This window comes from Pinus tabuliformis, chromosome 5_2, assembly GCF_031772625.1.
Source record: "Pinus tabuliformis cultivar Carrire ecotype Pingquan chromosome 5_2, CPIR1, whole genome shotgun sequence".
Classification (NCBI taxonomy): domain Eukaryota; kingdom Viridiplantae; phylum Streptophyta; class Pinopsida; order Pinales; family Pinaceae; genus Pinus; species Pinus tabuliformis.
The window spans coordinates 340627907-340646339 of record NC_142306.1 but is presented as its reverse complement, the minus strand read 5'-3'; positions in this window follow the sequence as shown (position 1 = coordinate 340646339).

The following is an 18433-nucleotide window of genomic DNA, read 5'->3' as shown; positions in this document are numbered from 1 at the left end:
TATTTCCCTACAAGAAAGAAGCTCAACTAACTTTCTTGACATCAAGGAGAGAAGTTGATCAAGCAACTGAAGGACCCACAAAGAAGAAGTTGCTAATGTATATAAGAGTCCCTAGCTAAGAGGGAGCTTTGGAAAGTCTCTAATCAAGAGGGAGGTTGGATTAGATCACCCTTGATTAAAAAGGAGTGACAATTGTGTTTTTCTATTTCATGTGTCATGCACTAGACTAGGACTAACAACTGTAAGTCTAGGTGAAGGCCATGAATGGAAATTTAGACACATGATAGAAACAACATTCTTGTCTTCATTTTCGAAGAAAGAATGGAGGATTGGGTAATCATCTGGAATCCGATACTCTTTGAGGATGTGTAGGGCATCCAAGAAAAAAGTAGGCAACATGACTAATATTTTTTGAGGGCTGGGAACCCAAGACAAGAATAGTCCTAGAAGGTCATACTTAGTGAACACCTGAGTGGGTATGTACTTTGAGAGACAATGACTAAGGTGTCTATAAGTCATTGGTATCACCAACATTGTGCTCTGATATTATGAGATATGGAGCTGTTAGTCAATGCCTTGCTATGAACAATGTTGGTTACTATGATACTATACAAATGGGTTACTAATCCGATTCTTCTTATGAGAAATTCTTTAGATTGAGAATGACCAAGTACCATTATAAATACCTCCTTAGTTAAGAGGGAGTGTTGAAGAAAGTGTAACTAGGTTCGATATTTATAAATGTAATTTTGATCTTTGTACTTGTAAGAAAAATAAACATTATTTTTGTAAATTATAAGAATGAGTTTCTTTCTCATTCCATAGGTCTAGGAAAGTCAAAGAGTCAAAGACATGTAAATAGTTCTTCTTGAGCACATATGTGAAATGTATACAAGCCTAGAACAACCCTCCAAGACAAGCATGAAGGATTTTGCCTGCAAAACGATGAAGAAATCAGTTAGGTCGGTCTCAAAATATATATTAAAGAACAATCATTTCGGCCCAGTTAAAGTGACATATCTATTCATGAAATCAAGTCAGCTTACCCATAGGACATACCACTATATATACTCAATACAATATGCGCAAAAGAGAAGGGACATAACTCGAATTTCTTTGAGATTACTCATGGATACAACCATATGATCTCGGGACTATTAAAAGACAATTACAGTGAGAATGATTTCACAATCTTATAAGGCATCAAGCTCTTCGGATGGATGGCATAAATAAAATATCAATGAATTCATCATAACTAAGTCTCAGTAAGCACAACAAAGTGTAGTATCTTGACATACAATCTTGGTTGATACTCTATCTCGGTGAAGGAAGAGAATACATTGTCTCGTCATTCCTATGATCATAGTTTCAACACAATCACAATCTCAACATTATCTCTGAGTTGACGCATAAATGATATAGTTTCTCTCTAGCCATAATTACAGTCTTGGATTAATTATGATAATAATGTATTCGTTATGATGTAACTCAACTATGATACTCTATCTCGACATAATAAACAATCACAACATACCTATAACAACGAATATCTCAACACATGAAGGAAACATTGTCAGATAGCAAGTGTTCTAGATGATGGTGCTCATAATTTCAATCATGATCCTCAGGTCATAATATTAACAAAGATCTTGATAAAGAAGAAGTAATGGCCTTGGTACTGCAGCAGTAATGGAAATCTCAGTAATGCAGTATAGTTGACTTCAATGTTGCAACAATAATGATGGTCTCACAACTAGAAGAGGATTGATGTCTTGGTCTTGGATTGGCCTGACAGGAAAGGGTTTTGGTCTTGGTATTCGTCAATTGGAATCACTCTAAGAAGAATTTTGTGCAGGTTTTCCTCTCCAAGAGGGAGAGGTTTTGGCCATGGAAACATGCCAACACCTCGTGTTCTTGTCTCTTTATTTTTGGTAGCTATTTTATGAACTAAGAAGACACACTCTAATAATAACAAGTGAAGACTATGAAGAAAAGTTAAAATCACATCACAAATAGTTATCAAGCTAAGAAGAATTTCACTGACTATAACTGCCCTATATTTTTCAACACCAAGAGGGTTACCTCCTTCCATGTTGCCTTGCTTACTTAGGGCCAAATTGACAAACCAAGATTCAAACTTCTTCAACTACCAAATTAGTGAGGCATTGTACCTCTTCTTGACCTCGACCTCAAGGAGACATTTTTTTAGAGATACTTTGAGGATTTCCCACCATAGATCACAGATTGGATGTCATAGGATATATTGCCCCATTTTCTATATGGGATTTTAGAGGATATTTTAAAATTTTGATTGTCATCTCAACCCCTACGATTCTTGTCACAATGATCAATTTCCATCTAAGGTATATTGATCTATATGTTATTTATGGATGTATAATTGGTTTGATGACACCTTGCCTTGGCCATATCGGACACTAGGTGTAGGAAGAGGTTCCTTTAGCTACCACTTTTAGTTGGATATGTATGATCCATGTGTATATGATATTATGTCTAATGTGTACTATTTTTATTGTGTTCACTTAAACACTTTGTTCTACCTTTTGATGCTTTGGTTATTTTTTTTAATCTGAGTTGTTCCATGGTGTTTCATAATTTTTCTCAGAGAAGTGTGTCATCTTGTTGGTTTGCGTATATTCTTGGTGATTTGAGTAGGTGCTATACATTGATATTATTGTACCACTTATTTCCTTAAGTCAAAATTTATCCAATGTCTCTCTTAACAACACATGTGAAGGCCTTCTAAGCTGTGGCTAGCTTCTAATAGGGTATTTCTAAGCTCTAATTGAACTTCCTAAAAAATAATGGGCTACCTATAGCTACTCAAATTTATTGATAACATTATTCACAAATTTAAGGATATTTTTCACCTCCTTAAGGGTTGATAGACATTTCCCTTATGTGTAAAGCTCATGTCCCTTTTCCCTCCTTATATGAACATACTTATATTAGGGAGGCCTAACATAATTTTTATTGATGCCCTAATTAGACTAACATTATTACTTTATGGGCCTTCAACATCATTAAATATAACCTATATTTGCTCAAATAAAAATAGATGACCTACTTTTGCTCAAATAAAAATAAACCTTAATGAAAACCTAAGCGACCATAATATTTTATTTATAAGATTTTACTACCTATTAAAATCTAATTTGGCTGCTACTCTAAAATATAAATGGACCTATTAAAATTTATTTTCTCATCGTTATTCTCCCTTGCTAGGTTTGGGACAAAGTTCGGTGCTCTCTCTCTACTCATAATCTTTATGATTTTGCTGCAGATTCCATACCCTTCTATGATATTTAATTCTTCTTTTCCCTTTTGATTCAACCACATTTTTAATGCTAATTTATTATATAAAATTTGGCTTCGCTATTTTTCGAGCTTTAATTGAGATATTCTTCTCCTGATTTGGGGGTTTTCATTACAATTCGGAGCAAAAAACGTGTCGTCCGCATATGGAGATAAAATTGCAACTTTCGAGAACTCTGAGAGGGAGAGTGTGTATGGATATGTTTGAAAGGTATTTTTCTGATCTAATTTCTTAGATTTTTATTGTTAAAATTTCAAAGGATTTAAACTTGTATACCGAATTATGGAGAAGAAGGCAGGGTTAGGGTTGACAAGAGTTTATAAATTCATTCATGTTTTTTTCGTGATTCAAGACTGGGCATTCCTGTGGAATTGTGATCTTAAAGCATTTTGGGAAATTCAATGGTGATGTGGATTGATCGAGTGTTTAGGGCTGAAGATGCAACTTTAATGAGTGTTTTTGGTGTTATTATATCTCCTCCTCAATCTCTACTCATTCTCCATATCTCCTCCTGGATATAGTCAGTTCATAACCCTTCCCAACTGGGAAAATTATCCTTGCCACTAACACCATCCTGGAAACCATACCAAGACATGTGATGCGACAGTAAGACTAAACTCACAATGTCAGTATCAAGTACAGTCACACCCACACTAACCAGCACAACTTGTACTTGAGTGAACCTCGAGAGATATGTGTCGACAGGCTCATCTTTTCTCATACATATACTCCTTAGCTTATCCTTAAGAGAAAGCTTCCTCGTATCACTAGAACTCTGATATATATCTAAAATGACTTTGAACATCTACACGTTGTCTTCTTCTCATGGATATGAGGAACTATATGATCTCTGAACCCGTCTAAAATGATTCTCCTCACTTTGATATCGTTCTTAGTATGTTAGGTCAATTGTTGGGGCTCAACAATCTATTCTGAACAAGACAAAATTTGACCTACTTGCTGGTGGTGGCCACACACAACCATTTCAGTCCATGCGTCATGAATACATTTAGTAGGTCCCCTTGCCTACCATTCTGCAACTCCTCAATCTGCCTTTATCAATGAGATCAACTCCTTTAGGTTATTGAACTCAACTCAACAAACTCTACCCTCTACTTGCCACCTTTGTCCTTCAAGGTCTGCAACACTTAGGGTCTTTGATCAACTATTCACAACTCCGTTTGTGAACAACTCTTTGGTCTTCCCACTTTTTCCATACTATGGCTCCAAGATGACAAGTCTAGGGCTATGGAGGTTGCCCTTCTTCTCACTAAATCAATCCTTTGCAATACAACGAACTAGGGCATGCTAAGACATTCCAACTACTAAGGCATGCCAAGGTGTGTCAAGTGTTAGGGAGTGCTATGGAAACACAAGGGACAATTAGGTCAAAATGCACGGAAATGTACAAATATGAGCGTGTAATAGGGAGTGTCAATGAGTTTGAATTGTGATAAGGAGGGAGTGACAAGGTATGCTAGGTAGTTCTAAGGCATGCTAGAGGCCAAGGCAGCATGCCAATATGTGTTAGGTTCTAGGGTGTGCCAACATATTCCAGGGAGTGCTAGGGAGTGCTATGGAAACACAAGGGAGCTCTAGGTCAAATGAATGGAAATAAATGAATAAGAGTGTGTGATAGAGAGCGTTAGAGAGTTTTAGGTGTGCTAAGGAGGGAGTGAAAAGGTATGATATGTAGTTCTAATGAATGCTAGAGTGCCAATGCGGCATGCCAAGATGTGTTAGGTGCCAAGGTGTGCTAATGCATGCTAGGGATTGTCAGGGAGTGTTATCACCAAAAAATTGATCATCTAGCATAATTTACTAGATGGATCAAAGTACACCATGTAAAGCCAATTTTACCATAGTAAAATTGCTTTCACTATGAGAAATTACTTAATAAACCACCTTTGTTAAGTAATTTATAGTTAAACCCATGAAGAATAATTAAATAAATCACTATTTATTTGATTTTATTCTAGGAATAATTAATTAAACCATTGTTCAATTATTATTCCTTGTCATATTTGACCCAATCATGAAAAATAAACATATAAATCATTAATTATCTTATTTTTCTTAATATTAATTAATTAATCACTAGTTAATTATTATTCTTTGAAAAATTTGACTAAATCCCTTAAGAATAATTATCCAACTTTTCACTATGGTTAATAGTTCCCTTATCATCTCGATGATGAAATCATTATTTTTTAGAGAACATGATCTAGAAACACACGCCTAAAAAAGAAGCAAGACCAATAACCACCCGTAGGACCAATAAAAGAACCCAACGACGGTGCCGAGTGGAAGCGTCGTCGCTCAACGGATAAAATTTACTCTAGGGATAACAAGCTCATCTTCCCCAAGAGTTTCCGGATTGGTTGAACCACTTAATCTTTGATTTTGTTTATTTGCAACCATACAATGAAAATACCACACAGAGAAAAGGTAATCAACATAATATTACTCCATCGAAAATCTGAGTCAGATCCATTCAACAGGCAGGCCCGATCGGAGGGAGATGTCATGCCGCGCGATACTACTTGAAACATCTTCTTCAAATGAATAGGATACTGATATGAAATCGGAGATGGCCGCCCCCACCCCAAAAAAGGAAGGAGTTCCCTTTTTTCCCCCTCCATTGCACGTCTTGCCTTACATAGTTTGGTCTGTCAATGAATGATAGGGAACTATATTCCTTAACTAATTTCTTGAGATGATAAATAAATCATTTATTTATTTATTATTTATAAATAAAAGTTTAAATACTTTTTCCCTCCTAAATAAATATAATAAAATATTCCAAGTGGTTATTCCAAGAATGGGATCAATAATATTTTATTATTGCTCATTATTTGAGGATAACTGAATATTTTGTTATAAATAGAAGGGTTTTCCATTCATTATTCACTTTTGATTATTTTCATTATTGCACTCATTGTTGTAACTTTGATTATTTTCATTGTCACACACAATATTTTTGCAGGGTTTACACATTATAGAGGAGAGATAATCTACACAAGCTGAAGACATTTGAGGATAGCCAAGAACCCATCCCATAGAGGGGGACCAATAACATTTATTTATTCCCTTCACAGGTGTTATAATAAAACTATTATTTGTAAATTTGGTTTCCATTGGATTATTGGAGTTATTACTCTTTCTTTTTGGCGTTTAACTATGATTGTGGCATAGATCCGAACTTTGGCAGGTTTTGTTTCTATCAATTGCTGCAGATATACAATATTTAGCAGCCATTTATATTTTTCAGATTTTTTTTCATCCACAATATTAAGTGAGTTATTTTCATACATCTTTGAGAAAAAAACACTACAACAAAATTGGCGAATCCACTAGGGATATTCTGATTGTTTCCAATCACAAAATTGGAGACTCCACTGGGTTTTATACTTCAGATCCAAAAACTTGGGTGACCTTATGTTTTTAGCTTAGTGTTTCTTCTTTTTTCAATTCTCTTAATGTTTCCTAGTTTTTTAACCCTAGATCTGTTAAATATCTGACTTCCATAAGCTTTCTGGTCGTCTCTGCAGGTCACAGTAACCAAATGCGACAAAGGCGACACTTTTTTTCTGAGATTTTCCAACCAGGATCCATGGAGCATAAATCACACTTTTTGGACCAAAAAGTGTGATCTAGAGGCCAGAGTGCACTTATCAGCTGAAAAAGTGCGATCCCTATAGGAAAACACGTCAGTACCTGCGATTTTTGGGTTTTAGGGTTTTTCTCAAATATGTTTCCAGGTTTTGTAGAGAGCTGTCTACTAGGTTGTCTGACCTTTGTCTCATCATGCTTAAACCCTTATCCACTTTGATTTACTTGTCGAAATCGAATTTAGCCTCCCTTAGGGCTAATAATATGCTTCCACCTTTCTAGGAGGAGTTTAGCTGAGGGAGTAGTCTGAGTTTCTGCAACACTTTCAACCACATTTTATAAATTTGTACCATTATGTTTCAGATCTGTAAAGATAGGTTGTCGCCATCGATAGTTTCACATTTAAAATTGTTTGGTTATTGGCCTTAGGGTCTCATTTGTTTCCCGAGGTGTTCCACCCATGTCCCTACCTTTTTGCAATGATCTTCCTCTCTGGTTTTTTTGCTGTTGCTGCACCACTTTTTAGTAGCTTAGTGTCACTAGATCCCAACCACACCGAAATTTAGATCTCTTGACTGTTTTAGTGTATTTTTCATCGATTTAGCCACCAAGAAACACAATGTTTGCAAACCCAGTTTCAGTGGGGTTTAGTTAATTGTTTTTCTATTCAATTTCTGTTGTTAATTTTAGTTTATTTTCAGCAAGCTTTTATCTTTTTTACAAACACAGTCTAGACTTAATCAATAAATACACTCGCACACACAAGCACACCTTAAGTGAAGGGCGCTTGGTTTACATCTCCAAGCCAAGAATTGACATAATAAATTTATCTACCCTCATCAAGACAAAGGCATATTGTTCATCTCCCTTTACCATTTCTGTGTCACGTGTGTCTTTCTACCATTTTGCCACCAAGGCATTTTTCGTGAAGACTATTAGGCCTTCACCCCCAGTTTCCACTTGGGCGTATTACCCCTCCATGTCGGGTTCGAGTTCATAGCCCTCCGTGCCCCCACACCAACTCTTCTACTGGTTCAGCCTATTCCTCATCTGATTCCGAGCCTCCTTCACTGCATATCTTCACCATGTTTGGACCCACAACTGGTGCAGGAAATCAACCTGGTGTGGTCTCTAGTTCTATCCCGGAGGTCACATCAAGCAGAACAAACTCTGGAACCGTTTCGGTAGGCACAATTCTCTGCTTTATGGCTGGGTTAAGTCTACTGGATTTTAACCTATTGATAAACGATCCCATACACCATGATATTGGTTTTCCTTCTATGTCGACTAAGCTTCCCTCAGAGATCTCGAAGTTTGAGGGTAATGCTGGAGAGGATCCTACCAACCATGTTCGATCCTTCCACATCTGGTGTTCGTCCAACTCCATTACCGATGACTCCATTCGTCTTCGGCTTTTCTAACGTACGCTCACTGGAGACACTACAAAATGGTATGTAGACTAGCCCTCCACATCTTATTCCATTTTCATGACGCTTGCTAGTGTTCGTATCATATTTCTAGTTACCTCTCCGGTACGACACTGGTACGAAGATATTGACCTCATTCCGTCAGTCCTCCACCACTCGCCTTTCCAACCATGTTCAAGAGTGGTGTTGAAGGAGGAGCACATGTCATGCCCCCCCTTTCGAAGACTGTGTCTATCTAGATTGGTTTCTTAAGAGCCTTTTAGCACCCATTGGAAAAGACGTTGCGTCCCATTTTCCTTAGATCGAGGAAGAAGCTCTCCAAACTTCTCTAAGATATGACCTGATTTATGCGCAATACGGTTATGTCTATACTGTCATTCCAGACCTCCCTCATCCTAGAATTGTCAATGCATCGGTGGCATCTCACGTCGCTGATGGTATCGTTGGAGCCCTTTCACACCCTTCACCACATACTCAACAAAGTTATGGCTATCCATAGGGGGGCACCAGTTCCTCCAACACTTATGCCCCTCATGCTAGAAACATGTGTTCAAGACCCCAACCTGTCTACCAAACTGTTGCTCCTCCATATGCATAGCCGAGTGCTCCAGCCCCTCATGCATTAGCATCATAGCCTCCCATGCATCCTCAGCCCCAGTAGCCACAGCCCCTCAGGGTCAAGTGTTTGCGTAGAAGAGTGTGACCAATCGCCAAAATTCGAAGAAAAATAATAAGGGGAAAGGTAACAAGGGTAACCAAGGTAATCAAGCTAATCAACATAGTGAACCCCAGGGGAACCAACCTAACACTAACAATTAGAAACAAGGTAGTCAACCCAAGAAGAACAAGGCTATTCGTACAAACAAGCCTTGTGCATGTTGTGGTGTACATGGCCATTATACACATGAGTGTCCTCTCTTACCCTAGATGCGCCAAATGTGGGAAGCTCAAGCAGATTCTAGAGGTCAATAATCACCTCAAAATCCTGCTCTATCTCAATTGACAGTGCTCACAAATCCTTTCCCTCAGTAAGGATTTGTTGCTACTCAACCTCATCCAGGTCAAGTAGCCCACCCTCCCCAACTTTCTGGTCCCTATGACTACCAGATCCTTGTGATGATTTTTGATCACGTTAACCCCTCCAATATCAACCTGCAAACTCGGTCACATCAATATGACAAGCCATTGACTTCGTCCACCAATGAGTCCAAGACCAAAGCATCTGATGAGCCTTTATGACACCAAATGGTCTATTACATATCCCTCAACCTAAAGTTGAGGCCATTCCCAAGATCCTAAAGGGACCATTACATTGTAATGCGACTTCTAATCTATCTTCCCATACATATAATATAATAGACGAATTGGTGCAATCACCTGCTGCCATGTCGATGCTGGAAGTCCTCCAATCATGCCCATCTCAAAAGAAATCTCTACTAACTGCCTTGGGTACATTAGATCCTTCTGACGATCATTTGATTGTCTTCCTGGTTGATACATCAGAACATCCCCCATTGCCTTCATCTGTTGCTTTCCAGATACCAATTCGAGTCCGTAATGCCATGATCTCCCGATGCATTATTCACGAAGGTACATCCACTTGTGTGATGTCCAATGCTATTTAGAAACAACTTAATTCACCTGAGTTGTCCCCCTCCACCATCACTTTGCTTTCTTGGGATGGACACTCTTCCCAGCCCCTTGGCATGTACTGCAACTATCCAGTGACCGTTGTGGGCAAGACTGTCCATGTCGACATTGAAGTCATTGATATACCTTTGGATTACAACATTCTCTTAGGTCGTAGTTACACATATTCCATGTCAGCCGTCGCATCTGCGGTGTTTCGCAAGATGTGCTTCCCCCATGAAGGGAAGCTCGTCACCATCAATCAAATGACTTTCTACAAGTTGACATCCGTGACCTCCCCCAAGTCCATTATCTCGTCGATGTTTGATAAACAGTCTTCAACTCCTGTCACCAGTGTTTCACCCGGAGTCTATATATATTCCTCATTGTTGGGTGCTTTCCCTGGTCCTCCCCCTCCCATCTTAGAGTTTAACTCTATGAGTGTTTTCATGTTACAAGCGTCATGGGCTTCCCTTAAGTAGTCCAATACATCTGATCAACAACCATCTCCTTAGCACCCTACTATTTCCATCCCAGTCGAGCCCTCTGGATCCACCCCCCCAGGACCTCCTCCATTTGTGGGTGTCTCTCCTATGTTTCCATGAGGAACTGTTCCCCTAGATCTCAACCATCTAGGAGCTATTCCACTGGGACATTACCCTGCAGTCCAGATACCTTTGTTATTGCCCCCTCTGGGAGTATTTTCTGTCCTTGTCATGGATTCGATGGTCCTTCCTAACATGACTCTGGGGATCCCAATATGGTACATCGATCCCCCCACAAGCATTTGGATAGGGGGGAAAGCTAAGAGGAAAGAACCTCAGGACAAGGCTCCCCAAGCTCAGCCAACCCCTAAGGCCCCAAAGCCGACACCCCCGTGCGCTTTGTGGAAAGTTTTTGGGCATGCACCAATAATTGTCCTAAACTTCCTCAACTTAAACCTTTGGTTCACGAAGCGTACCCTGAGTAAAATATCCTAGAAGTCCATGTTAACTTGTTGGGCCCACCCAAGAAACTCAAAACATTGCGCACAAATCACCCTTGTGGCTTCTGTGTTCATCATGGTCACTATTCCCATTGTTTCCCTCATCTCGATGAATTTCACGATTGCCTTGGGGTGCTTCACGAATACGAAACCACTTGTAGTGAACCGTCTACTCCTCTAACTGTGGATTTTGGTACCAATAGTCAACCAGAACAGGGGGAATTTGGTCCCATCATCATGATCCCTCCCCATGATGTCGAGATGACGGACACCATAGGCAATATTATTTACCTGTTTTCATCCTTGAGTTCCTCACACGCAAAAATTTCTAAGGTTTTTGCATGCGCTTCTATCGAACCTCTTTCGACAGGATCCCAGCTCTCAACATTGGTAGATCCTCCATCTACCAACTTGTCGTCTACCATCCCAGATGATGTGTATGTGAACCTTCTTTCTCAAGTTGATACACCAGGTAATGTCGCCGCATCATGCAGTTAGTCTTCCTCCCATCCTCCCATCTCCCATTCTGATGAGGACATCATGGAATCTATGTCTACCCCTGATTACTCTTACACTTAGGCAAATGGGCATTTCTTTGGAGGATTCTGAAGGCCATTTCCTTCCTAATTCTTCCAATGCACTCTACCTCAAGAAATTTCGCTCATAGCACATCCCTTTGGTTTGTGTATATTTATTTATACCATGAAGTTAGGTAGATTACATCATCTCATCCATTGCCTTTAGCACCTTTCATATGGATCCATCATCCACACTGTATATCGGTCACACTGACGGTGCGAGTTGGTTCTCTCGGAATCTAGCCTCGACAGCCTGGGCCATTTCCCCCCCTTGCATACGTTATTCCTTTCAAATGGTGTGTGCATTGGATCTGACACAAATGATCAAGCCAAATATGATGCAGTGATAGGTTTGTTAGTCGATGCCCTCGCTCATTGCATCCTTCATCTTCATGTTTGTTTAGATTCCTTGCTACTTGTCATGCAATTGAGTAATGCGTATCATGTGCATAACCAAGTCCTATTTAGAAAATATCTATGTGTTAAGCTGTTGGTTCATGAATTTGAAATCATTACGTACATTCATGTACCTAGAGCACAAAATAACTATGTAGATACCATTGCAAATAACATTCTAGATTGGCATTTAGCACATGTATACCACAGAAGACAACCATAAATAAAACAAATGGCAAACCATCATCATCACATAAAAATTCATAATCATATTATGTATCATATAAGTATTTGGAGTCCACTACTCTAAATACATCCAGTACGCCCATCACTTACTAGGGGGGAACATAGGCCCCTACATATCCTTATCATCCTTTGGAGGATCTCATGCCAAGTTGGTTCGAGATGCTTGAATCCCTTTTTTGAGCACTCGAAACACAATGGTGCTCCACAAACTCCTCCTACTAGGGGGCATCATTCCCACCTTTGCATACCAGATCAATCCCCTCCATCACATATGTTTGTGGGAAGTATCCCATGCTTTGGGGCATGATGGTTTTCCCCTAGCCATCTTCTCAATTGATTAACATAAGTCTCGGCCTAGATCCCACTAGATCTAGGTATGGTCGATTATCCTCCCATTCCTTAGATAGTTTGTCCTACCAACCTCTCCAACAAGCCATATGCGTATCACATATCGTAGACGTTTGATACCATATCTTCAAATTTTCTACTCTATGTCCATGTAGTCCCCATGTTTGACGTAGTGGATGAGAATGATTCTATACCTCCTCTAGTAGTTCATTCTCATTTTCTTGTTTCCTTAATTCTTCACTAGGAACCATCGTTCCAAGAAGAATTAAGGCCATCTTTAGACCAGTAAGGCCACTTGCCTAAAAGTCATAGATCTCGATTCCAATGTTCAGTTTTTCTGTTACGATCTCCAAAAGATTTAGGGCCTTCTCTTCCTCTCAAATTGGAGGGAAAACACCATTTTATAGGAAAACCCACAGTTTTTATGTTGCACATTATGACAAAACCATAGCTTCATTTGATGAACTGTTAACACCATTGGAAAGCTATCATCGATTGCTATAATGGGTCTTCCTAACTTTTTGGTGATTTGACACTTCACCCGGAAGAAATTTTTCCAAGAAGGGTCACTTAGTCACCTCTCAAAATTGAATTCCTTCATAATGCACAATTTGTACTTTGAGGTCCACCTCCTCTTAATACTTGTTGTACCACGTGTCAATTTTCGTCATGAGTAACCATCTTTTACTCATGTTTTCATGGTCCCCACCGGGCTTATTCTGTGTGGTAGCGTCATCAAGTCACCCTTTTTCAGAGCATCCGTGATGAGTCACCCTTGCATTCTTGGAGTCTATTTCATGTCCCATTATATAATGTCACAATATTCCAGTGATATTTGCACACTGTTCATCCTGTGTTGCCCATTTTTGCCTCCAGTAATACTATCCCCATCCGCTCCAGAGTTGAGTCAGTTGCTGCTAGGTCAACCATGCACTTTATGCTCTGACAAGGGAAGTCGTCTGTTTGTCCCTCATCCCACTTTTCCACATTATCCTTGGTGTCAGTACATCAGTCACATTACTATTTTTCCTCGTGCTTTAATTGAGGATCCTCATTGCCTCACCTATAGCGGGCCCTATTCTGTTGACATCCGCTTATTTATTCCAGAAGAATGACCTAGAGGGCGGTGTATCTTGGTTCTAGCTCCCATTCTTTTTTAGTGCCTTGGATCGAGCAGAGGGACTCATTATTGTCCTTTGAATTGTTCGTTTCATGTTCATGATTCATACACTTGATGGTCTAGTGATGTAACAAATTGTACCAATGATTCCCCGGTATGTGTGAGATGTTTCAGACCTCATGAGGGGGTGGCTTTTCAGGTAGCCCCCCACATACCCTGATGCATTCCTATGATGTTACAACCTAATATGCAGTTCTGCAAAGTTAATGGGTTCGGTTCCTACTAATTGTAGTGTTCATAGCATGCATGTGTCCTTCAGATGATTCGTTCAGTTTTGCAGAGCCCTTCCCTGTTCAACATGGCTTCTCCAGTTGTTCTACCCTCCCGCCCACCCTTCTCTTGAGGGAAGGGCCTTTATATCTCATGCACTCAGATATTATTGTATTCAGTCCTGGCTCATGTTTTTCCAGGTGAATTATGTATATGGGACACATTGTGTTATTTTTTGGCGAACCATTATTTTTGTACTAAGTTATCTCGGCGGGTATGGTTATGCCTCCCCCACCTCATTGAGCTTCGGTACCACAGCGTAAAAGGAGACTTGAATTAGTCTCTCCCCCTCTGTCCCTATCCTCCTTCAATTCAGATTTATTGGTCTCTCTCTCTCTTTCTCTGACTCGCCTATGTTGTCTAGTGATTGTGTCTTTACAACGTACTTCGGGCATACATTTTTTTCCCAACACTCGTACATTGGGGGGAATTCTGTTATCACCAAAAAATTGATCATCTAGCCTAATTTACTAGATGGATCGAAGTACACCATGTAAAGCCAATTTTACCATAGTAAAATTGCTTTCACTGTGGGAAATTACTTAATAAACCACCTTTGTTAAGTAATTTATAGTTAAACCCATGAAGAATAATTAAATAAATCACTATTTATTTGATTTTCTTTTAGGAAAAATTAATTAAACCATTGTTCAATTATTATTCCTTGTCATAGTTGACCCAATCATGAAAAATATACAGATAAATCATTAATTATGTTATTTTTCTCTAAAAATAATTAATTTCACTAATTAATTATCATTCTTTGTCAAATTTGACTAAATCCCTTAGGAATAATTAAATAAATCCTTATTTGTTTATTATTCCTTAACTAATTTCTTGAGATGATAAATAAATCATTTATTTATTTATTATTTCTAAATAAAAGTTTAAATACTTTTTCCCTCCTAACCAAATATAATAAAATATTGCAAGTGGTTATTCCAAGAATGGGATCAATAATATTTATTATTGTTCATTATTCGAGGATAACTCAATATTATGTTATAAATAGAAGGGTTTCCCATTCATTATTCACTTTTGATTATTTTCAATTTCGCACACCATATTTTTGTTGGGTTTACACATTATAGAGGAGAGAGACTCTATGCAAGCTGAAGACGTTTGAGGATAGCCAAGAACCCATCCCATAGATGGGGATAGGTAACATTTATTTGTTCCCCTCACAGGTGTTATAATAAAAATATTCTTTGTATACTTGGTTTCAATTGGATGATTGGAGTTATTACTCTTTCTTTTTGTTGTTTAACTATGATTGTGGCATAGATACAGACTTTGGTAGGTTTTTTTTCTATCAGTTGCTGCAGATCTACAATGTTTAGTAACCATTTATATTGTTGAGATTGTTTGTCATCAACAATCTTAATTGGGTTCTTTTCATACATCTTTGAGAAGAAAACACTACAACAGGGAGTGTCAAGGAAACACAAGGGAGGACTAGGTCAAAAGGCATGGAAATGAACGAATAAGAGTGTGTGACAGGGAGTGTCAACAAGTTCAAGGTGTGCTAAGGAGGGAGTGAAAAGGTATTATAGGTAGTGCTAAGGAATGCTAGAGTGCTAGGGAAACATGCTAAGATGTGCTAGGTTCCAGGTCGTGCCAATGTGTGCCGAGGAGTGTTAGGGAGTGCAAAGGAAACACGAGGGAGACCTAGGTAAAAATGCATGGAAACGAATGAATAAGAGTGTGTGACAGGGGGTGTTAGTGAGTTCTAGGTGTGCTAAGGAGGGAGTGACAAGGAATGTTAGGCAGTGTCAAGACATGCTAGAGTGCTAGGGTGACATGCTAAGATGTGCCAGGTGCTAGGGTGTGCCAACACATGCTAGGAAGTGTTAGGGAGTGTTAGGGAAACATAAGGGAGCACTAGGTCAAATTAATGCATGGAAATGAATGAACAAGAGTTGTGACATGAAGTGTCAGTGACTTCTAGATGTGATAAGGTATTCTAGGGTCCACTAAGATATTTTAGAGGCCATGGAGGCATGTTAAGACATGTTAAGTGCTAGGGTGTGCCAACGCGTACCAGTGAGTGTTAGGGAGTGCTAGGGAAACACATGGGAGAACTAGTTCAAAATGCATGGAAATGAACAATTGAGAGTGTGTGATAAGGAGTGTTAGCAAGTTCTAGGTGTGCTAAGGAGGGAGTGAAAAAGTATGCTAGGAAGTGCAAATGAATGCTAGAGTGCCAGGGAAAGATGCCAAGATATCTCAGGTGCCAAGGTGTGCTAATGCATGCTAGGCAGTGTTAGGGAGTGCCAGGGAAACAGAAGGGAGCACTAGGTCAAAATGCATGGAAATGAACAAATAAGAGTGTGTGACAAGGAGTATTAGCGAGTTCCATGTGTGATAAGGAGGGAGTGACAAGGTTATATTCTAGGGAGTGAAAAGGCATGTTAGGGAGTTATAGGGTGTGATAGGGAGTGCTAAATAATGCCAAGGAATGCAGGGGATGATAACATGTGCCACAAATTTCCAAGGGATTCTAAGGTGTGCAAGGTGTTATGGCAAGTCAAGATGTAAACTATGTTGCTTAGTTGTTTTATGGCCACGATTGGACGCGAGTATTGTCTTGGTAACTTGTTAAGTGGGATGAATTGAGATTGGAAATGTGTAGCCTAAAATGAGTTAAAGGTAGTTCTTAGGTGAACAATGTATGGTCTAGTTGTAGTAACTGTAACTTGGTCAAGCTCTTGTAGTAGAGGTAGGACTTGGTTGGGCTCCCAAGTTGCAAAAAAAAGTAAGTGTAGTAGTTTGGGTGTGATAGATAGGGTGTGAAATAAAATATTAATGCATGCCAAGGAGTGTTAGTGAGTGCTAGGCATCACAAGGGAGAACTAGGTTAAAATGCATGGAAATGACCAAATAAGAGTGTGTGACAGGGAGTGTAAGAGAATTCAAAGTGTGCCAAGGACAAAGTGTTTTAAAAGAAGTTTATAGTACGATTTGTTGGAGGCAAGCATGCAGTTGTGACAAGGTATGCTAGGCAGTGCTAAGGAATGCTAGAGGCTAGGGTGACATGCCAAGATGTGCTAGGTGCTAGGGTCACCAACACGTGCCAGGGAGTGCTAGGGAAACATAAGGGAGCACTAGGTCAAAATGCATGGAAATGAACAAATAAGAGTGTGTGATAGGGAGTGTCAGTGAGTTCTAGGTGTGCTAAGGAGAGAGTGACAAGATATTCTAGGTAGTTTCAAGGAATGGTAGAGTGCGAGAGCGACATGCCAATATGTATGAGGTGCTAGGGTGTGCCAATGTGTGCTAGGGAGTGTTAGAGAGTGTCAAGGAAACTCAAGGGAGAAAAAGGTCAAAATGAATGGAAATGAATGAATAAGAGTGTGTGACAGGGAGTGTTAGTGAGTTCTAGGTGTGTTAAGGAGGGAGTGACAAGGTTATATGCTAGGCAGTGCTAGGGCATGCTAGAGTGCCAAGGCATGTCAGGGAGTGCTAGGGTGTGCTAGGGAGTGTCAAAACATGCCAAGGAATGCAGGGGATGCTAAGTACATGTGCCACATAGTGCCAAAGGATTCTAAGACGTGTTAGGTGCTATGGAATGTTAAGATGTAAACTATGTTCCTTAGTTGTTTTATGGCCATGGTTGGATGTGAGCCTTATCTTGGTAACTTGTTAAGTGGGATGAGTTGAGATGCAAATGAATGAATAAGTGTTTGTGACAGGAAGTGTCAATGAGTTCCAGGTGTGATGAGGAGGGAGTGACAAGGTATGCTAGGAAGTGCTAAGGCATGTTAGAGGCTAAAGAAACTTGCCAAGATGTGCCAGGTGCTAGGGTGTGCCAATGCATTCCAAGGAGTGTTATGGAGTGCCAGGGAAACACAAGGGAGAGTTATTTTCAAATGCATGGAAATGAATGAATACGAGTGTGTGAAAGGTAGTGTTAGTGAGTTATAGGTATGCTAAGGAGGGAGTGACAAGGTATGTTAGGTAGTTCCAAGGAATGCTAGAGTGCTAGGGTGACATGCCAAGATGTGCCAGGTGCCACGGTGTGCCAATGCGTGCCAGAGAGTGTTAGGGAGTGCCACAGAAACACAAGGGACAACTAGTTCAAAATGAATGGAAATGAATGTATAAGAGTGTGTGATAGGGAGTGTCAGAGAGTTCCAAATGTGATAAGGAGGGAATGACAAGGTTATATGCTAGGAAATTCCAAGGCATGCTAGAGTGCCAGGGAATGTCAGGGAGTGCTACGGTGTGTTAGAAAGTGCCAAAGAATGCCAAGGAATGTAGGAGATGCTAATACATGCCACATACTACCAAGGGAATGTTAGACGTGCCAGATGCTATGGAATATCCAGATGTAAACCATGTTACTTAGTTGTTTTATGTCCACGGTTGAACGTGAGCCTTGAATTAGTAAATTGTTAAGTGGGAGGAGTTGAGATTGGGCATGAGTAT